Source organism: Vulpes lagopus, chromosome 4 (genome assembly GCF_018345385.1).
Source record: "Vulpes lagopus strain Blue_001 chromosome 4, ASM1834538v1, whole genome shotgun sequence".
NCBI classification, from domain to species: Eukaryota; Metazoa; Chordata; class Mammalia; order Carnivora; family Canidae; genus Vulpes; species Vulpes lagopus.
In genome coordinates this window covers 34,314,215-34,338,104 of record NC_054827.1, presented here as the reverse complement: position 1 = coordinate 34,338,104, position 23,890 = coordinate 34,314,215, and the positions used below count along the sequence as shown (strand labels likewise).

Sequence of the window (23,890 nt, the reverse complement as noted above, 5' to 3'; positions counted from 1 at the left end):
TCTCTCAAATAAAATCTTAAAAAAAAATTAAAAATAAAGCAGTGGTTCTCAATCAAGAGGGATTTTTGTCTCCCAGGGAACATTTGGCAATGTCTGGAGACATTTTTGATGGTCCAGCCATAGGGAAAGGATGGGAGCACTATTGCCAGTTAGTGGGTAGAGGTCGAAAATCCTGCTAAACAGATGTTCAAAACAGACATCTGCAACAAAGAATTATCTAGCCAAAATGTCTACAGTTCTGAAGTTAGGAAAGTCAATTTAAAGTAACTTTTGGCTTGGCACACTACAACCTATGGGTTAATGCTGGCCCTCTACCTGTTTTTGTAAATAAAGGTTTTTAGAATTAGAACACAGCCATGCTAATTCATTTATATATTGTCTGTGGCTGCTTTCCTACCACAGTGATACAGTGAGTAGTTGTGGCAGAGATTGTATGATCTACAAAACCTAAAATATTTATTATTTATCCCTTTGCAAAAGAGCAAACAGCTTTTTGTAATATAATCATTTTAATTTTAATTTTTTCAGATATATTTAGGTAATAATTATGAGACCACAAAAACATTAATAACATTCATTGAGGGCCCAGATGCAGGATCAGATCCAGGTCCTGCAGGACCTGAAATGCGTACAATTTAATGATCTCTTTTTAAAAAATTGGCATAAATTATGTATTTATTAACAAAAAGAAAATAAATCTCAACAAATTATTGTAGACTTACAAATTCAGTTTCCTCTAATACACATTTAATAAATTTTCCAGATTTGCTTGCATAGAAAAGCTTCCTGACTGTATTTTGGCTGACCCTCTCCTCAAACACTATATCTCAGCAACCCATGGGACCCACAGAGGCTAGCACAACCTGGGGACTCCAAGCCCCTAATTAGCTTCACTGGTATCTTCAGCTCTGTACAAATGTCTCCAGCACAATGTTTTTGTTCAATAATCAAGATCAATGAGCATCAGAAGAGTTGGGCTCTAATTCTGGCCTTGCCATTCATTAACCATGTGACCTTGGGCAACTTAAGAGTGACCTTGGGCAAGTGAATTCTGTGTCTTATTTCCTTAAATGGTTATAATGTAAATTGTCCCTTTAAGTGACTAATCTCCAGAAGCTATTGTTCAATTTCGTTTGATTTTAAAAATTTGGATGCTCTTGGATTTGTCTTAGAAAGTTTTTATTATCTGTTATATTGCCATTTCCCCCTAGTTAAAAGAAAATTGGTGTCTCAAGACCAATATTCTTATTCAGTTCCAGCTCTATTCTAGTCCTAGACGTTTAAATAATTCTGAATTGTCTATGAATCATTACTATTCCTTAGGATTTCTCGCTTACAATTTGTTCAACCAAGCCTGCTCCATTGAAATGTGTTTTCTACTTTGTTGTTTATTTTTGATGCTTAGAAATATTTTTGAAGCACTCCATATAAAAAGCATAAGTAATTCAGTTATAAGAAGCCAGGAGAAGGGCAGCCTGGGTGGCTCAGCGGTTTAGTGCCACCTTCAGCCCAGGGCCTGATTCTGGAGACCGAGGATTAAGTCCCATGTCAGGCTCCCTGTGTGGAGCCTGCTTCTTCCTCTGCCTCTCTCTCTCTCTCTCTCTCTCTCTGTGTGTGTGTGTGTGTCTCTCATGAGTAAATAAATAAAATCTTAAAAAGAAGAAGAAAGAAGAAGAAAGAAGAAGAAGAAGAAGAAGAAGAAGAAGAAGAAGAAGAAGAAGAAAGAAGCAGCCAGGAGAAATTCCTTTTCTTTCTGAAGATTTTTCGAACATTCTAGTGGCTATAAATCTTGCCTTTTTTCTCCAATTATCAGCAAATTATTAACTCTGTTGTTCAGGTTTCACACATGAATAGTCTTCTCAACTGGATTTCTTCACCTAAAATAGTTCTCTCTAGGTGCACTTTAAATCAGGATCTAATTTTAGTTTGTGGATTCAGCTCAAGAATTAAAGAACTGCCACTTTGACCTCACCAAGGATTCATCCTGCCTGAAGTATTATTCTGACATGTCACCAAGGAACTTGGGACAGGAGGAAGATACAGCATTGACGGTGGATGGGAAGGTAGGAAAAGGTGGGGCCAGGTGTAAATAACCATCATTACCATCAACTGCCATGTGCATGATGTCTCCAGATTTTAGATTTTATTAAGGAGGATGAACTTATCATTATTGTCACTTCTTCCCACCTCATGTATGAGGTTTTAGCATAGGCATAGATAACTATGATTGGAAAGTACTGTAGAAATAGTTGTTTATGTGGGTAAACTGGTTGTTTATGTGGGCAAACTGAAGTGCAGATAATTTTAGTGACAGCCAATTATAAATTGAATTAAGCTTAGACACAAGATTCTGAAATTCTAGTTGAAAACTCTTTTTTTTTAAATAATTTATTTTCAAAATCAAAAACCATAAGACATTAGAAGTGTTGGTGAAGATGTGCAGAGAAAGGAACCTTGTGCACTGTTGGTAGGAATGCAAATTGGGGCAGCCACTGTGGAAAAAATTTCCTCAAAAAATGAAAAATAGAAATACCATATGACCCAGTTATTCTACTATTGGGTATTTATCCAAAGAAAATGAAAACACTAATTCAAAGAGATATATGTACCTCTGTTTATTGAATCATTTGTAATAGCTCAGATATGGAATCAACCAGAGTACATATCCATAGATGAACGGATAATGGATATATATATATATTCCATTATATATATATATATATAGTGGAATATATATATGAATATATATATATTGGAATTATATATATATATTGGAATATTACTCAGCCTTAGAAAGGAGTGAGATCTGCCATTTGCAACAACAACACCTAGAGGGTGCGATGCTGAGTGAAATAAGTCAGAGAAAAATAAATGCCATATGATTTCACTCATTTGTGTATTTTAACAAGACAAAGGAAAAAAAAGAGACAAACAAACAAACAAACAAAAATGTCCAGAAATCTCTTAAGTACAGAGAACAAACTGGTGGTTGCCAGAGGGGAGGTGGGTAGAGGGGTGGGTGAAATAACTAAAGAGGATTAAGAGTACAATTATCATGCTGAGCATGAGGTAGAGTGCAGAATCATTAAATCGTATTGAACACTGAAAACTAATATAACACTGTAGGTTAATTTTACTTGAATAAAAAATAATTAGTTTTCACTTATAATTAAAGTAGTACAAGCACATGCAGTTGACTCTTGAACAACACAAAAGTTAGGGGTACCAACCCCCCCTTGCAGTTGAAAATCTTCATTACTACTTTCGACTCCTCTGAAACTTAACTACTAGTAGCCTACTGTTCACTGATAACCTACTGATAATATACATAGTTGATTAAAACATATTTTGTATGTTATATGTGTTATATACTGGATTCTTACAAAAAGTAAGCTAGAGAAATGAAAATGTCACTAAGAAAAAATAAGAAAGAAAAATATGTTTACCATACTGTACTGTAAAAAATCCACGTATAAGTGGACTGACAGAGTTCAAACCTGTGTGTTTGAGGGTCAACTATGTATACTTTGACACCTTGCCTGGATGGAACTGCCTTTCTTCTAGCATCACACTAGATTGATGGCTTGAACAAAGTGTAGAATTCTAGGTTGAACATTATCCCCTTCAAAATTTTTAGGGTGGCGTTTTCTAGCTTTTGAGTAGTCTTCTACTCTTCTGATTAATGGTATTTGTTTTTAAATTATTTTTTAAAAAATTTATTTATTTATTTATTTATTTATTTATTTATTTATTTAGACAGAGAGAGAGAAAGAGGCAGAGGGAGAAGCAGGCTCCATGAGGGAGCCTGATGTGGGACTCGATCCGAGGGCTCCAGGATCACACCCTGGGCTGCAGGCGGCGCTAAACAGCTGAGCCACCGGGGCTGCCCTTAAACTATTTTTATTGTTCTGAAATCTTGTAAGATATCTATCCTCAGTCACTTTTCATAATAATGTGAAAAATTTTTGTTTGCTCTTTTAATACATTGTGTTTGATACTTGGTGAATAATTTTAATTAACTAGTTAATTAATTTATTTTAGAGAGGGAGAGAGAGAGAGAGAGAGAGCAGTGGGTATGGGTAGAGGGAAAGGAAGAGAGAATCTTAAGCAGGCTCCACACCCAGCACAGAGCCTGATGTAGGACTTGATCCCACAACCCTGAGATCACAACCTGAGCCAAAACCAGGAGTCAGAGGCTTAACTGACTGAACCATGTAAGCGCTCTGAATCATTTAAATTTAGAAAGTCATGTTCTTCAGTTCTAGAAAATGTTCTTGAATTTTTCCTTTCATAAATTTCCTCCCATTCATTATCTACAGCCTCATTAGGAAAACTTTTGTAGTCAGATAATGGACATTCTGGATTGATTTTCGTTTTTTCTTGTCATGATTTTACTGCATTTTTTATTCTGATATTTGAGAAATTTCCCAGACTTTATGTTTTCATTCTACCATAAGAGTCTCTAATTTTTACAAATAAGTGTTTTATTTTCAAGAACTCTTAACTATTCTCTGACTGTTTGCTTTTTACCTAGCATCCAGTTCTTATTGCATGGATCCAGGAGTAAACAACAAGGGGTCCAATGACATTTTAATCAAGCCTACATATCCACCTGCTTCATATCATGGTGATGACAGTCCTGTATCCAATCCTCAGGCATATACAGGCATACCTCATTGTATCACACTCTGCTTTATTGTGCTTCACAGATGTTGCATTTTTTTTCTTTTATAAATGAGAGGATGTGGCAACCCTGTATCCATCATGTCTATTGGCACCATTTTCCCAATAGAATTTGCTTACTTTGTGCCCCTGTGTCACATTTTGGTAACTCTTGCAGTGTTTAAAACTCTTTTATTGTTATTATATTTGTTATGGTAATCTGCAACCTGTGGGTATGATTTGCTGAAAGTTCAGATGATGGTTAGCATTTTTGGTATGTGCATTTTTTTTCTTAGATGTAATGCTGTTGCACACTTAATCGACTATAGTACTGTGTAGACTTCACTTTTATATGCACAAAGAAATCGAAAACTAATCTGACTTGCCTTATTGCAATATTTGCTTTATTGTGGTGGTCTGGAATCAAACCTGCAATATCTCTGAGGATGCCTGTGTGTTCAAGGGCAATAAGGAAATAAGAGATAAAGTCCCACGAACAAAATACATTAAAAAATCAATTTATAGAGGCAGATCTGTCAGGATGACAAGGAATTGAGATATGTTAGCTGGGGCAGGCTTTCTCAGTATCAAGATTCTTAGAAATGTTATCTTTAAGTTTGATAAGCATGGAATGTTTGAACAAATGAGTTGGGTGGCATGAAATAATAATTTTATTTACTTGTGAAAATATAAAAATATGTCCTAATTTCCTATTTTGGTACTTGTCCTTGTCATATTGACCTACTTCCCTATCATGTTTGAAAACAGTTATATTGATGGAACAGAATAGTAAGCTTTAGAATGACCTGGCAAACTAGTTTTTAAAAAAAGTAAATATGTATACACAAATATATACATACATATATTTATGCATGTGTGTGTGTGTATGTGTATATATATATATATATATCAAGGCCAAACTCCAGATTTGGTCATATTCTTTAGGTATTGGTTCTAGTATCTGTTTCAAGCACATCCCTGCAATTCCAATTAAATATACCTGAGAAACCCTGAAATGAATGCTGACTGGTCTCCATCTGATGCACGTGTCAAACGCAAGACTTTACCTAAAAACCAGGTCCCCTGGGAGTCGTTTTTTATTTTTTTTCTTTAGAGCTCTGAACCTACTTAACTCCAAGCTACCAATAAGACTGACTTTATAAACAGAGGTGAATTTTCTCTCCATTCCTGCTAAGATGGATGATATTGGCTAAATTATTTAACCTCTGTGAACCTGAGAAATATATGAAGAAAACAATAAGCAGCAATATGTTACAAAACATGCCTATTATGTGGTAGAGTGTAAAAAAAATGTCTCATGTCCTCTCTCTTTTGATAGCATTTTGGATGAGTGCTTCCTGATGAGGTAGGAGACCATAATAAACCCACTGATAATGTATCTTTGGCTACTCGATGTGATGGCTTGCCCTCTGTAGATCTCTTGGACATAGTAAGTCCCATCCAGGGGGTGTGGATCTTCCTTAGATTCAGTCCCAGACAGTGGCACTTCCTGACCTGAGTGCCTTATCCTTTTCCTGATTTTGTGACTTCCTGATCTTCTGCACCTTGATAGGCAGCCCCTGTGGAAATAGCACTGGGCTTTGGAGATCACCATGATGTTCTCAATTCTAACTGCTTAACCCAGGAGGTTTCACAGAGGCAATTCTGGACCTCATAATATAAAAATTTCCTTCTTCTTCTTTTTTTAAAAATATTTTATTTATTTATTCATGAGAAAAACAGAAAGAGAGAGAGGCAGAGACACAGGCAGAGGGAGAAGCAAGCTCCATGCAGGGAGCCCGACATGGGACTCAATCCCAGGTCTCCAGGACCAGGCCCTGGGCTGAAGGTGGCACTAAACCACTGAGCCACTGGGCTGCCCTCCTTTTTTTTTTTTTTTAATTTTATTTATTTATTCATGAGAGACACACATAGAGAGGCAGAGACCCAGGCAGAGGGAGAAGCAGGCTCCCTGTGGGGAGCGGGATAAGGGGCTCAATCCTGGGACTCCAGGATCACACCCTGAGCCGAAGGCAGATGTTCAACTGCTGAGTCACTGAGGCGTCCCTAAAAGTTTCCTTCTGAGAAGAATTTACTTTCTCTTATTACATTTTCTTCATGTTACTTGTCATCTGTAGAACATGATTGCTAGAAATATACATTATAAGATAATTGCCTTAATGTCTGTCTGCTCTTCTGAACTCCAAGCTCCATGTCCATTTTGCTCACCACCATATCCCCAGCACTCCTTGTGCAGTGCTCATTGCCTAGTAGAATCTCAGAACATACATGTTGAGTGAATGCATGACTGAATAATACAGAGATAAAACCACTTGACTTTTCTGCCTCATATGGTAATTATACTGATCAAATCAGATGGTGTATATGCAAATGACTTATATATAGTATATATTATTATTGTGTATATATATTTGTATATATTATGATATATATTTTTATGATATGAGTGTAAAATACCTTAATTTTGTTAACCTCTACTTCACCATAATGTGTTCATAAAAAGCATTTGGCTATATCAGTACTACCCAAAGTTTGCTCCAAAAGCCAAAGCAGCATCTGGGAATTTGTTAAAAATGAACATTTATAAATGCTACCTAAGACCTACTAAATCAGAGCCCCTGATAGTAGCACCTAGGAATCTGTGTTTTAATAAGCCCTTTTGGAGGTAATTCAGATGCACACTAAAGTTTAAGTATTACTACCCTAGTAGTACCCTAGTAGTACCCTAGTAGTATATGGTAGCACATCTGAGAGTTTTTAGAATTACATAAAGTAAGCTTAGGATTCAGCTCTAAAACTATCCTTTTACTAGCCACAGGAAAGTTGAAAAAGAAAACCAAATCTGGGGGCATCACAATGCCTGACTTTAAGCTATATTACAAAGCTGTGATCTTCAAGACAGCATCAGACTGGCTCATTTTACTTACCTAAACAATCCCTCTGGATCTCAGCTTACTCCAATCATTCAGCTCTCAGAAAGGCCACATCTTCAGGAAGAAACACTCATTATTAACATTAGTACCTTGTTTATTAGCTTCATATATCCTAATTTATAGTTGCTTCATTATTTTTGGCCTATTTGTTTGTTTTTTGTCTGTCTCCCCCCAAAGATAAGTGGTCTACAAGAGAGGACAGAGTTTGTCTTTAACGGACAACCGGATTTATCCCCAGTTTTCACACAATGTTTTGGTGCATAATAGAGTTCAGTAAATTAATAATTGAACAGACAGCTTTAAGAATGTATTCATCAGCAAAGAGTATGTGTGTATTAGTGAAGCATAGGATTCATATTGAGGGTCATGGTTTGGATCATGTTAAAATTTGTGCCTGCTTCCACTTTCCTGATAATTAATACAGATTTGATGAATTCTTAAATTCTCCATATTTTCCTTTATAAAAGAAGTTGAGATTTCATCTGGTGAGATGATACCCTTGCCCATCTGCCAATGTCATTCAGTCATTTTTGGAGTAATTTGGAGGTCTCTCAATATAGTGTTTCCAATAAGTTAACTCCCAGGTATCTGTGGGTAAATTATGTTTCACAAACCTTGCATTAAGTCCTTGATAAAATTGTATAGATTTACTTTGTACATCCTCAGTCAGTCCAAGCAGAATTTATCCTAGCTGGGTATCATTTTAAACAAATAATCACCTCTCCTAGAAAAAGAAATATGTGCATATTAAATAGAGCAAGTTTCTTCAGACTGGGATGAGAAGAGAGGCTGCCTTTCAAGACTTCCTTTGTTGGTAATTAGGGAGGATTCTGTGCATTTGGGCCAAATAGGAAGGATACTATCTTTCTCACTTTTCTGATTTACTTCTTTCCCCAGTGCAAGGTGATTATATAAAAACAGGCTCTAAAAGTCAATAAATCTACCCTTCACTTGGATTAGCTTTTAAAAAATACTCATCACTCTATTACAGATACCACAGGTCTGCTCCATTATTCCAGTAAATAAAGGGAAGACACTTTATATAAAACTGCAATTAAAATATTACCAAAACAAGGAGCTTTATCTTGCGTTTAAGAACAGCCCAATTAGGGGATCCCTGGCTGGTGCAGCGGTTTGGCGCCTGCCTTTGGCCCAGGGTGCGATCCTGGAGACCCAGGATCGAGTCCCACATCGGGCTCCCAATGCATGGAGCCTGCTTCTCCCTCTGCCTGTGTCTCTGCCTCTCTCTCTCTCTCTCTCTCTCTCTGTGTGTGTGTGACTATTATAAATAAATAAAAATTAAAAAAAAAGAACAGCCCAATTAGGAGGACAAAAATCATTTTTAAGAAATCTGAAAATATTGTTATCCAAGGGAAGGAAATTGCCTTAGTAGGTCCTCACTCAGTGTCGGCACTTCCACGTGTAGGTGGCTTGTGCAAAGGTGGCCCTTCTCCTACATGAAAGATGGCTATGAAGGAACTTCTGTTTTCCCAGCTGCAGACACCACCTCCCCGCACTTAGCCTGCTTGCCTTCCCCTCTTTCTGGGCTACCTATCACCTAATCTTTGTGATTCTCTCGCATTGTCACCAGGATGCACTGTGATATGCTCAACATCTAAGGCAGGCATGGGGACATTTCAGAGTGAAGGTTTTAACTGCTTCTATTTACAAGAAGAAGCAACTTCGAATATCAAAAGTAACAGAAAAATTGGAGCATGACCTAGAACTCTCAGTCCCTGGTCTGTCTTTAATATTCACCAAACCTAGCCTTTTTTTTTTTTTTAAATAGAAGATTTGCATGTCTTCTTCTTCCAAGATAGATGTCTTCTTCTTCTGCTCAAGATAGATTTGAGCCTAAGGAAGAAACCCGAAGAATTTACCCTAATGAGTAAGTCCCATTTTTGACAAACTTTAGACTGGATATCACTTATCCTAATGGCTCTCTGCCCCACATGGAAACGATCCCTCTCAGGGCATCTCTTCATATGCTCTATGTAGTATATGTTATTCCAATTTTATAGAAATGAAACAGCAAGGATTTTAAAAGCTTAATTGTGCTGACCAAAGTCATGTATCCAGTTATATGAAGGAGGAAGAATATGAACAAGGGGTGCCATGTTGTAAAATTCCAGGGGAGAGAACTCACACCATAGTCTACATGAAAGGCACCAATTGAGTGGGACAGTGGTGGCTTGCTGTGTGTCAGCCACAATTTGACATTGAGTGCCGTTTATTTCACACTATCTTAAAGCAATACATTCAACAAACTGGTTTGTACTACAGGGATGATCACTAATGAAAATAAAAAGAATGAGCGACATTTATTTATGTGTTTATTTATAATAAGTAGACTTTTTTAAGAGCAGTTTTAGGTTCACAGCAAAATTGAGTAAAAAGTACAGAGACTTGCCACATCTCCTGTTCCTTAATATTTGCATAGCCTTTCACATTATCAGCCTCTCTCATCAGAGTGGCATATTTGTTATGATCAATGAGTTTACATGGACACATTATTTTCACCCAAAGTTCATCATTTCTGTTGGGGTTCACTCTTGGTGTTGTACATTATATGGATTTTGACTAATATATAATGATATATATCCACATGGAATATAATATCACATGAAATAATTTCACTCTCTTAAAAATCTCCTGTGTTGTCTCTATTCATCCCATCTTCCCCCATCCCAGGAAACCACTGATCTAAACTATGGTTTTGCCTTTTCCAGAATGTCATATGGTTGGTACTATATATAGTACATGCTATAGCATGTAGCCTTGTTAATTGTCTTCTTTTCCTCAGAAATATGCATTTAAGTTTCCTCCCTGTCTTTTGTGGCTTGGAAGCTACTTTTTAAACATTAAATAATATTCTACTTTATGGATATACCACAGTTTACAGCAGGATTTTTAAAATTCTAAAGTTAAAGGATGTCTGGGTGGTTCAGCCATTGAGTGTCTGCCTTTGGCTCAGGTTGTGATTCTAGGGTCTTGGGATCGAGTCCCGCATTGGGCTCCCTGCATGGAGCCTGCTTCTCCCTCTGCCTGTGTCTCTGCCTCTCTCTGTGTGTCTCTCATGAATAAATAAATTAAATCTTTTAAAAAAATTCGAAAATTAAGAAGTTAGTTTGTCTTTAGAGAATTAATTTTACTAAAAATAAATTACTTTTAAAATTCCAACTACTCACCATAAGATAATTAAAGTTCCTTGTTGTCTTCCCTTTGCTGAAATTATATAACAAAATAATATAGGTTTTTGTCCTCACAACATTTTTTTTTAATTACGGAAAAATGAAGTAAATAATGGACTAGGATTTAGGAGACCTAGGATTAGTATTCCTGTTCAATCTGACACTACTTAGTAGAGATCCAATCAGGTCACCTATCTGAAACAGTATTTGTTAACCTGTAAAAGAAAATAAGGGGGTTAGAAAATACCTAATATTCAGAATATACTAGGAATCTGGTTCACAAACCTATATTTCATAATAAATGGATACTAAATAAGTTTTCTCTGATTTGTGTAGTAATTTTAGTCCATTATTACTCTGATCTTATTTTAAAGTGTTAAATCTATATCCAGAAATTAAAAATAATACAATATTTACATACAGAAAATATATTATTTTTAGTAGTATAGTATCTTCACTGTCAAAGGTTTTATCTCATTCTGAATTCATTAGATGAAAAAGTCCTTTTTAGCAGAGAAGTTTTAAAACATCCCAGCAATTTCTTTTTGCAAAAGGTTGTGTGGTTTTTTGAAAAAAACCCAAAAACATTGTATGTCCAAATTTCTAAAATGCAATGCATTGTCCTTGATTAGTTCAACACATACTTATTGAATGCCCACTACAAGTCATGCCAGACAATGTCACGGTGAACGAAAGGGAGACACAGTGGCCACCTTCCTGCTATGTACAGACATATGCAGTGTAAGGCATTAAACACAGAATTGTACAAAAGGACAAATAATGACACGTGTGATGAATATCACGAGAGAGTGTGTGCAACTGGGAGACTTTGTTTTGACCAGGATGGTTGAAGGAGACTTCTCTAAGAAAATGAAGGAGATATGAGTGGCAAGTAGGTGTTATATACTTCTAGTTACATTTAAGAGCTTTAGTTTGAATGGTTTGAGGGTTCTTTGCCCGATATATGGATTCAAGAGTGAGTCTATGAACTCTTCAAATTAATATAAAGTCAAGATCTTGGGTGAAAGCTTGGAAATAAGTAGTTGTTTCAATTATGTCCTCACCCATCATAGGGCAAACATCTCTATGAGCTAAAATTTCAAGCCAAACTAGTAAGCATGGATGGGGCATTTGAAGCGATCTGACTAAAAGGTAGTAGTCCTAATGATCTTAGCTCAGCAGTCTACTAGCTACGCACATGGCCTTACTTGGAATATTTTTCAAGAGTCACAACTGAAGTTTGGCAACCAGCCTGGGTGATGAATAGCACAGTGTTAGCCTATATAGACTCAGTTTCTCTTCTCTCTGTATATGTTTATATTGATTGATAAATATATCCACTTTGGAGATCTGTCTCATCCACCACACATCTGCTGTTTCTTCAGAGAGATATTTGAAACTTTTGAGCAGCTCTTTGGCAACATCATGTATTAATTCACTACAGAGAGTACAAATAAAACACTAACAATTGAAATGTGGGTATTTTTACTGGCAGTCTTGTTAAAGAACTAAAGTCACGGACTTTTATACATTTTTTTTCTTTTAAAAGTGGCAGAAAATACTGTCAGTCCCACTGTAATTAAAAAGCAAATAGACCATCATCAGAATACAACTCTCATTTTATAGGTAAAAGAACTAAGGATCTGAGTCATTAAGAATCTCTTAAAGTAACATAACTATGAGACCTGTAGCCCAAACCACTGTCACTCTGGCCACAAAGCATACTATACAACATGGAATAAAAGCATATACTTTGGAGCAAAACAACCTGAGGTTCAAATCCCACCCCTGGATTTAAGGCAAGTTACTTAAACTCTTGTAGCTGGGTTTCCCCACTCCACATCTATAGTACATCTTCTTCTTTCTTCCTTGTTGCAGATGCCATTTTGCTTAGCTCCTCAGGTGGGTATTTAGGAAAATTTTTTTCTAAAGGAGAGAAACATCTCTTTTGCTAAGCATGGTCTCATCTGGATGTGATAATCGAAAATGGAGCAACCATCATATGATCATGAAAGGAATGAGCCCAGGATAGGATTAAATACCAAGGCTACAGAATAGAAATATGGAAAAAAACCAGATTCTTGGCACATTTTTGAGTCATTAACTTAACCAGTACTGGAATTGCCCTACCTCTAAATTAACTCCTATGTAAGATAATCCTTGTTTCTGTTGTATAAGCCATTTGGTGGTGGTGGTGAGGGGTTGTGTTTCTTCCTGTTGAAAGCATTCAGCTATATGATACATTCAGCGTACCATTCTAAATGATAAACTTTGAAGATCTAATTCCTTGATTTATTAAATGAAGATCGTAATTGCTATATCAATGAGTTGCTACAAGAAGTTGAGATAATGTTTTCAAATGATTTAACATGGTGTCTGGTATAAAGCAGAGTTCTATACATGATGGCTAATACCACCCTGGGCCAGTGTTCCCTTTATTACATTACCCTAGCTTCTGGACAATTTAAAAGTGTAACCAGATATTAAATTAGAAATTACATCAAAAAAATAATAGATAGGATATTCCAAGGAAAGGTAATAGACATAGATGCAAAATCTCAAAGATTTTATGGATTTTTTGTTGTTTTTAAATCAGATTCATGACTTTTGAACCACTTGTCTACAATTACAGTAAAATGCTTGAGGAAGGAATGATATTCAGGTGTATTTCCTTGGAGAGAGCTGTGACTCAAGTTCTCCTGGCTCCCTCAGACACAGAAACACCCCCGGCGGGAGAAACATTCTCCTCTCACTTCCAGCCAAGAGACCAATTTCAAGGAAAGTAGGCAGAACGCTAAATATATGTGATCCACAGGGTATAACAGAGTGGAGAGAGAGAGACTGAATTGCATGGTCTGAGAAGTATAAAAAGTGTAATGGGAACCGGCTGCCTGCTGCTGATAGATGAGCTGAGGAGAAGCTATATTGGGTTTGACCTTCTTTGGGGCAAAGGGCACAAGCGTATTTCCAGTGAACCAGATGTGGACTATCCGTAAAAAAAGAATATCTGGGATTTTCCAATAGGGCCACCAGGAGAGGCCATCTGGCTTCAGCTAAGGGAGGCTGAAGTGTTGCTGTCTTCCCTGAGGCCAAGGAAGGAGAAAGTGACAAGCCAGAAAAGTGTAAATGATCTGTGTCAAGAGAAGTGTAGTCACCCAAGGATGCAGGAGACAGAGCCTCTAAAGAGCCTACAAAGGCAGTGGTGCAAGAAAGATGTATGTAAACCCCTGCCAGGCGCGGAGAGCAGAGGGCATCAAATCACAGCGCTGCAAGAGCTCCCCAGCTCCTTTGTGTCCTCTAGCACCTGCAGGCTGCTGGCCCGTCGCAGGTGGGAGAGAAAACAGATCCGATGAAGATGGAACCTTCCACGACTGCAGAGCCTTGGCATTCTGAGTACTGAATCGAGCCTGTTTTGTGACACAAAGAATCTTAGGACTTTTAAACTCTTGGGGCTTATCCAAGTTTTTATCTAGGAGTATGGGAAAAAAAAAACTGCCACCACGAACAGACTTAAAGGAAAAATAAAAGTCAAATACAAAGTTGCTGGTATGTTTATGCCCCATGAGCTTAGTAGCTCTTTCGATGCACCAATTACACAATTTCCTATTATATACTCATTATGTGCTCTGCACTAGATAAGTGTTTCAGAGATGAAGAAAATCAGATACAATCACCATTTCACTAAATTGTATAGTGCTGAGGGTACCAAGAATGGCTTTTATCTGTTATTGCATCCATTATAACAGCATAGGCCCTTTTTCTAAAAACTTTGCAAATTATTGATGGAGGAGGAATGGCAGTCATAAAATGATTAGAAGACCTGAGTTCTACTTTCACTGAAGTGCATCAATGAGACATGTCCCAAACACCTCCCTTTTCTGATGCTTCTTTAGCATATCTGTACATTGAAAGAGAATGGGCTGGAAAAGCCATATAATACTTTTTAGGTTTAAAATTCTACAATTCCATAGCAGCTTGATTCACAATAACTAAAAATTGGAACCAGACCAAATGTCCATTAAATGATGAATGGGCAAATAAAATGTGGTGTGTGGAATTTTATTGGCAATGAAAGGGAATAAAGTAGCAGCATATCCTCAGAGATATTGCGGGTTCGGTTCCAGGCCACCACAATAAGGCAAGTACCACAATGAAGCAAGTCTAATGAAGACTTTGGTTTCTAGTGCATATGAAAGTTATGTTTACACTTTATTGTAGACTATTAATGTGCAAAGCATTATGTCGAATAAAACAATGTATGTACCTTTATTAAAAAATACCTTACTGCCAAAAAATGCTAACCAACCACTATCTGAGCTTTCAGTGAGTCATAATCACTGGTCACAGATCACCATAACAAATATAATAATAATGAAAACATTTGAAATATGGCAAGAATTACCAAAATGTGACACAGACACAAACTGAAAAAATGCTGTTGGAAAAATAGTATTGATAGACTTGCTGGATGCAGGATTGCTACAAACTTTTCATTTGTTTAAGAATAAATAAATAAGTAAATAAAGCAATATCTGAGAAGTGCAATCAAGCAAAGCACAATAAGATGGGGTGTGCCCGTATGACCTTCAAAAACACTGTGCTAACTGAATCAAGCCAGACATAAAAGACCACATATCATATATCCCCATCCCCATGACAGCCCACGAGAGGGAAATCTATTAGACACATAAAGTGGTTGCCAAGGGCTAGGGGAGGACGATGAGGTGGAAAAGGAGATGACGGGAAAGGGTATAGGACTTTTTTGAGAAGTGTCAAGACTATCCTAAAATTCATTGTGGTGTTAGCTGTGCAACTCTGGAAATACACTAAAAACCACTGAATTTACAAATCAGTGTATTTCATGGTATGTGAATTTTATGTCAATAGGGCTTGTTATCTTTTAATCTATGGTTACTATGTATAAATTAGAGGAAAACATCAGAAAAACACATTGAATTAAATAATTTAGTAATAGCTCAGAGGAAGCAAATGTGATAAACTGATTTTCTGGTAATATCAGTTTACATTAAAAGAGAAGATATCTTTGTTAATATTTTTATTTTAATAATATGTGTAATCCAGAATTAGGTATAATTTATCAGACGATGAAAGAATAAAAGCCCCTTTAGCTCAGAGGACTACTTTTACCATTTTTTCCCTTTAACTTCTGAGTTCTGAGAGTCAAATTGTTCTGATCATTGATGGGTGAATAGTTAAAATACATAAGTGCTTTTAAATTTAGTTTTTAAAAATATCTTTTAGGGTTTTTTTAAAGTGAAATAATTTCACCTTAATCTTCTACTAAGGAGAAAGAAAAAGGACACATATATTGAGCTAGTATACACTAGGCTGTATCCCAACTGAGTTTGCATATGTCACCTAAATTACTCCTCGCAGTCAATCTAAGCAAAGGTAGAGTTATCCCCAAATCACAGAACATTAACCTGATGCAAAGAAAACTACATTATTTGCACAAGGTGCACAATAGCACTCAGATTTGGATTTAATTCTGTCATTAAACTTAAAAAAATACAGAATACAGAAATTGACTTGAGTTTCAACTATTTCTGTTTTCATCTCTGCAGTGACACTCTAGAGGTGATATCCCGTCACATTCAGTATAAACTCCCAGCCTAGCACTTGATATCTTTGCTAATCTGGCCCTATTTCTTATTTGCTCTGAGGACTTAAGTCATAAATTCTTAAACCTATCGTATTTTCTTACTGTCCATCTCCTAGAATTTCCTTTCCACTTATATAAGTTCTATCTCTCCTTAATGGAAGGTGTAGCTTGAAGTTAAGTTATATAATATGACCTTACTGAACATATTCGTTAAATGACAGACAAGGCCTTTAGGGGTAAATTTTCACAAATAGTTGGGGTTAGAAGAAAGGAGGAGACAGTATGTAGGTCTGAGACAATTCTTGTCCCCTTCCAGCCCCATGAACTGATACTGAACTTGATGAAGTGAGGGATAGAGGCAGAAGCAATAAACAGCTCTTTTCTTGAGAAACCACAGCACGAAAGAGTCCAAAGAGTTTGCTTCGATGCCCAAATGATACATTGTTAAATGGAAAAAGGTAGAGGCATATTCATATCCTTGGGCAGCTTGGGGGGTAAGGAAATCTCCTGATCCTTCAAAATGTCAGTCTCTCTAGGTGAAAGTGTTGCTCAGTGCCAGCAGGCCTCCGTGAGCCCATGTCAGTCCTGTATTCTGCATAGTTATGGAAAGAACACAGTGTCACTAAGAGTGATGAGTGACCTCACAGGTAACCAACATCAAAAAGTACGAAACTATTGGGGTGCTTGGGTGGCACAGTCAGTTAAGCACCTGACTCTTGGTTTTGGCTCAGGTCATGACTTCAGTGTCATAGGATTGAGCCCAGCTGAGTCTGCTTGAGATTCTCTCTCTCTCCCTCTCCTCCTCTGCCCCTCCCGATCATGTTCTCTCTCTCTCCCTGAAATAAATAAATAAATCTTAAAAAAAAAAAAAAGGAGAATGAAACTATGGACCTGAGAGACTTCAGGGAGCACAGGGAAATAGTTTTTGTTGATTCGCAGAAATATTTGGATGAGCTTTTCCAAGGGACTGAATTCCTTCAGTGTGAATGGGCACAAGTCGGTCAAGATGAATTTATTATTGTTAATGAGACTCATTAGCATGCACGGGTGATAGATGACAGGGGGAAATTGAATTATAATTTGAATTCTATCCACTTTACCAAATGTATCTTTCACTCTACTCCATGTTTATCTCCTCACTTTGTATTGTTCTCTTTTTTTCATGCAATTTCTTACAGATAAATATAAATCCATCAGGGCCAGTAGTCATACATGTTGCTTTCTTTATATTGGTCAAAATGCCTGGCCTCAGGATTATCTACTCAACTGTTCCAGTTAATGGGCACAGCTCATAGAAGTTAAGTCACTTGCCCAAGTTAAATTGTAAAGCTCAAGTTAGATGGAACACTTGAATGGTATTCAGGCTGTCCTCATTATAAGTCCTCTTTTAAAAATTATTCCAGGGGATCCCTGGGTGGCTCAGCGGTTCAATGCCTGCCTTTGGCCCAGGGCGTGATCCTGGAGACCCGGGATCGAGTCCCACATCAGGCTCCCTGCATGGAGCCTGCTTCTCCCTCTGTCTATGTCTCTGCTTCTCTCTCTGTGTGTCTCTTATGAATGAATACATAAATAAAATCTTAAAAAAATATATTCCACATTCTCTACCTGTTAATTCACTACACATCTTGCCCATAAGCAGCTGGAAGTGCTAGTTAGCAGCAAAATGGCCACAAGGCAGCTAGTCTAAAGCAAAAGGAGAGGTAATTATCAATGGTTAGGTTCCTACTCTGCATAACGAACTGTTCTAAATAATTTGCCCATTTAACTTGCTTGGTGTTTATAAAAACGTGTATAGATGTTGCTATCATTATTTTATGAATCTAGGTCTGTCTGGTTAAAATTCTTTGCTGAAGAAGCAGCAAAACATACCATTGGTCTTTGAATAATCAGGAGATACCATGACCACACAACTTTCTTGTGTCTGAGTTTTCAGAGATTTGTAGATATCATCAAAGAAGTTCAAGTAGCAAAAATCTGTCAAGCATCTCTCTAAAGTACATATTTACCAAAGTAAACCCAGTGGCTATTAAGATTTGACCGGAGATTTTGCCAAGAGATTGGGATGAACCCAAAAAAGACAGTGTAAAGAATTCTTAAATTCTTTTCACATGTGTATAATTTCTATGTTAACAAGGAAGCAGCTTTGATCTAACAGATAACTCAGGAAGTAATCTGGAATTCTTCTACATATCTATACCATCCTCAGGGCAAAACAGAAGGGCATGTCTATTATTTTGATTCACGTGAAAAGAGCAGCATGGGCTCTAGGCAGTGCCAAATTCTTCAACTTCCAATTTGAACAGGGCAGGAAGTAGCTAAAGATTAACAAAGTAAGCAAGCTTGTTTGCTGTATAAACCTATGGATAAGTTTGAGGCTCACTGCAGGAATTCTGAAACTCCTGGTTTGTGCTTGTGTGGTTTCCATAACAACTAATGACAGAAAATGAGGCAAACCGGCATGACTCATATGAAACATTTCTGTTCAGTTCTCAGAGGCCAAATTTGGTCATTGGAAGACCTTTACAGAATACAGTCATCTCTGTCTTACTAATCACACTCAAAGGACAAAGTGCTCCTCAGTGAGAGCAGCTCTCTCCATGAGCGAGCGGCCAAGGAGGCATGTTCATTCATCTGTGGGGAACAATGAGGGCACCCTACTATTCACACTTAGCTATTCTCTCCAGTGGAGCCACTGTCAAAGATGGTGTTTTTTGGGGGGTGTTAGAGAACATCAGAGTGTACATAGGGGCTGGCTGGGGTCAGGGCCAGAAGCAATGGGACCGTAGTTGTTAGGGTGGGGGTCAGCGTTGCTACAGGAGCCAGCTTGACTTCTGTTGGATCAGGGTGGCGCTGGGTGTAAAGAAGAGAATGACGGGCTGTTCCAGGCCTTAAAAGAAAGTCTAAGGCTTACAAGCAGTCTGCAAATACCTCCCCACCACCCCATCCTACCACTGCCATAAGTCACTATCCAGGCTGCCTCTTTATCTTCATGCCCTGCTGACCTTTTTTGCTACAGCCCGAGGACTTTGTGCACAGCTTCTCTCTTTAACAGTTTCGTTTCCTGTTCTGCTCTTCTAGCCACTTCCATAATTGTTATCTTTTCCACATCATTGCTTAAGGCTTCCTTTAATGCTCACTGCCACTATGATTCCTTTACCTTCTCCACCTCCCTCCTTGCCCCTGAGCCTGTCCACTTTGCACATGGCAACCACAGGGAACTTTGAAAAGTATGGGCCCACTTTGCCATCCTCTGTGAGATACCTCACTGGCTTTGCACTGCCCTAAGAGTGAAGTACAAACTTTGTGAGCTCTACCCCGGACATCAGATTTGTCTTCTCTACCTAGCTGCCAAACCAGCTCTCTTGTATCAAGGCCTTTGCATACCTGATGTGCGAAACAAAGGCAGAACAAAAATTATTAAATTTCTTTATTGCTTACAGCCCATTGACAAGTCCCTGAAACAGGCAGAGTGACATTCCTCTAGAGACTCCACTGCCTGATGTTGATACTTGGCTAAAGGCTAAAGGCAATCTTAGCCCAACCCCTATGATCTATATGTCTATTTAACATATAAAAATTCCTTTGGAAAGTTCCTTTAGCTCCACACCCCAAAGATAGATGTTGGCAATCATCTCCCAAGCATATGACCCACCGATACACATCTGAAGAGTCTCAAGACTAAGGTTTTATTAAACAGTAATAAATAACGTTTTCCCAACAATAGCTAGCCCCCTCAAGGTCCTGGAAACCTTGCTTCCAAAATGCCTCAGAGATTTATGCTAACCCTAAACCCCTCCCAACTTGAAAGTATAAAATGAGCCATTCCTCATGACATTGGGGTACAGCTCTTTCTGCCCATGAGTTCTGTCCCCATGTTTTAAGAAAATCACCTTTTGGCGGGCACCTCAGTGGTTGAGCATCTATCTTCGACTCAGGTTGTGATCCCGAGGTCCTGGGATCGGGTCCCTCATAGGGCTCCCTGCAGGGAGCCTGCTCCTCCCTTTACCAATGTCTCTGCCTCTCTCTCTCTGTGTGTCTCTCATGAATAAACAAAATCTCTAAAAAAAAAAATCACCTTTTTGCACCAAAGACATCTTAAGAATTCTTCCTTGGCTGTCGGTTTCAATCCCCAACGTCTTTTCCTACATCAATACCTAGACCTTTTGCACACGCAGTACTTCTGTCTCCACCTCCCATCCCTCACTTGCCGTAGACATACTTTAGATCTCACTTAGAAATCCCTTTCTCAGTAAGGCTCAATATAAATGAGGTCTTCCTGGATACCGTCCCTCGTAGCAACCTGGACTTCAGACCCATTACCATATTCTGAAATGATATATTCATTTATATTTGTGACTCCTATTTGTCCCTGCAAACCCAACTTCATATCCATGCCTAGCACAGTATGTGGCCACATGCATATTAGTGCGTGGGAACTACCTACACAGCACAGACATTGATTTCAATCCCTCTGACTTAAACACAGTGGGGCAGGTGTAGGATCCTGGAGCATCAATACTCCTAGGTACTGCTTGTCCTCAGGTAAGATGACAAAAGCACAGCATGCAAAAGATATCCCTTATCTCACTATATTTGGAACCTGCTGAATCACGGAAAAGGCTATTCAGAGAAGGTTTGTGATGCAAGCTCTCCATTATCTTATGCACAGAGGAAATGGCCACACTTGTTCTGGCAAGGGCTGGTTTTGAATCATTTCCTGCTCACTCTGGAGACGCCTTGAGTGCAGTACCAGACTTACTTATGAAGTATGTCAGTCTTTAGCAGGTCAGTTTGCCACTGTGAGGTCTGTTCTGTGTTGCAGAGACAACTCCATGATGCAGAGTACATTTCTCAGGGAAGCCCTGGGATTTGAAACTGGTGAATCAGTCCAAGACTGACCACAACTGTTGGCCAAGGAGACATTCCCTGAAAAACATTTTGTATGGTGAGACTCCACCTTGGTGTTTTTTCTAGAGCAATGGTAAAAATAGAGAACAAATTCATTCAGAAGTCTTTTTAATCATAATAAACGATGAAAATTAAAGTCTTTGGAAACTGAAATGTTGTTTCCATTCCAGGGTCTTCAGATGGAAATCAGGATAAAGGGATGAAGAGCAAGAGGGGAAATGATTGAACAAGTTCTCATTAGCTCATTTATTAAAGAATGAGCCTCTGAAATAGGCGAAATTCTCTCCATGATCAAGTAAGGAGAATGCAGCCGAAAGGTTCAATGTCTGGCCCCGTGTCACAGAACGAGGGAGTGACAGAGCCAGGATAGAAATGCAGAGCCCAGGCCCTGTCTGGAGTCCAGTTCTGCTCTGAGTGCAATGCTCTCAGGGGAGTCCAGACTTGCACTGACCCCAGGGAAACCGTTCATTTACTTATCCAGTTATCATTAAAATGTTGCAAAATAACGTGGAAATGTTTTCCTTTCTAAAATATTGTTAGAATAATTGGAATCAAGTGCCATTCTCTTTATTGAATAACACGTTTTAGTATAAATCATACAAAATTGACTTTTTTTTTTAAACTCAGAGGCAGTCAAATGTTGGCAATTTCAAATCGCATTTGTCTTTGAATTGCCTCTCTCTCCTGACATCGCTGTAGTTTATCTCTATTTTTAGCACTTAGCACATTGCCAATCACCTGGCGGAAACCCAGTAGGTGTTTACTGAAGGAATGAACAAAGCTGAGTTATACTATCGGAGGCCCAGACATCCTTGCATAGTGCACTTTTTACATGGAGACCTAACTGTCAGGTTTGATCCCATCGGTAGTGACATGGAACAGGGAGGCCAGGCAAAAGTTGGTCGAGGGCAGCCCGGGCGGCCCAGCGGTTTAGCGCTGCCTTGAGCCCAGGGCCTGACCCTGGAGTCCCAGGATCGAGTCCCATGTCGGGCTCCCTGCCTGGAGCCTGCCTCTCCCTCTGCCTGTGTCTCTGCCTCTCTCTCTCTCTCATGAGTGAATGAATAAATAAAATATTAAAAAAAAGAAAAAAGAAAAAAGTTGGTGGAAACAGGCTTTCAAAGGGACGCGCTCGCTCCTGGATGAGGTTCCAGGCCGCAGGGGAGGGAAGGCCGGGCCGTCCCGCGCCGCGGAGGGCAATTGGGCTCTAGAAGGGGGGAGGGGGAGGGGCCGGGCGTCCGTGGGGTGACAGGTATCAGGCCCGTGGCTGGTGGAATCGGCCTGGGCGATAACGGCGCATGCCCTATATGGGGCCTGGGTAAGTACGGCTCAGCTTTCCTGCAGAGGTCCGGGCGGCCTGCTGGGGCCTCCCCGTGCCCCTTGGGCCTGCCAGCCCAACAATGACATAATATCTTCATAAAATTGATGGTGACTTTCTAGAGGCATCTGGTGCAGAATAAAGTACGTGGGCTCTGGAGCCAGGAAGACAAGGCGGGGTTTCACCTCCCGCACTCACCACCAGACCTCGGGTGAGGCACGCGTCACCTCCTGCCGAGTTCTCTGGCCTGCAAAGTGGGGCTGGCGGTGCACACTGCCAGGGTCCCTCTGCGGACGCAGGGAGGAGGGAGATTCCATTTCTACGGAGCGGGTCTCGCAGTAGAGCCTCAGCAGTGTTATTCCGGAATCCTACCCCTACGCGGAAATCACCATTTAAAAACAAGAGCTACTGGGGATCCCTGGGGGGCGCAGCGGTTTGGCGCCTGCCTTTGGCCCAGGGCGCGATCCTGACCCTGGAGACCCGGGATCGAGTCCCACGTCGGGCTCCCGGTGCATGGAGCCTGCTTCTCCCTCTGCCTGTGTCTCTGCCTCCCTCTCTCTCTCTCTCTCTATCATAAATAAATAAAGAAAAAAAAAATAAAAACAAAGGCTACCATTTAATTTTTCGGGGGAAAATATAGAGTCCTAAAGACTTTATTGTTTGTGACACTGGCTTCAGCTAAGCCACAGTGATTAAAATGTCGAATTATTTTTTAAATGATCATTCAAATAAAAAAATATAGAAGGAAGCAATATGTCCCAAGTATGAATTGTTAGGAATACCTTATATACTAGTACAGCCTGGTAGTGTCAACAAATTCCAGAAAATAAAAATTCCAGTTGCTTTTCCTTTGTGGGAGAGGTATCTTTGTAATAAGAAATTCTATTTTAATACTGTGAAATGGTAAACTTCCTGTGTTCTGAGTTCATTATCATTGCTCCGCCCTGTGAAGATGATAATGGTCAGCAAAACAGAGCTATTTTGGTACCAAGTAAGGCTGCAAAATCTTCCTCATCAGCAAAATTGAAGAGAGAGGCAAGGGAAAAGGCTTTTATGTTTGCAATTAAATGGGTCTCCTTTGATATTTAATAGTAAAAAACAAAGCCTTTGTTGTTCTAAAACAATCTGGTATTTTAGGGAAAAAGACAATTCACATGGAAAAATGTCTTTTTTTTTTTTTTTTTTTTGCTGATATGTATGAAGACACACGTAGTGAAAAAAAATTATGTACTATGTA

The 23,890-nt window shown here is 38.8% G+C and overlaps 1 long non-coding RNA gene across 1 annotated transcript; it reads left to right on the top strand.

Moving 5' to 3' along the window:
* Positions 1–1,972: 1,972 nt before the first annotated feature.
* On the top strand, positions 1,973–21,794 carry LOC121488936. The gene is made up of 3 exons (XR_005987218.1): positions 1,973–2,063; positions 21,253–21,375; positions 21,509–21,794. It is a non-coding gene; the product is annotated as an uncharacterized LOC121488936 (long non-coding RNA).
* Positions 21,795–23,890: the final 2,096 nt, after the last annotated feature.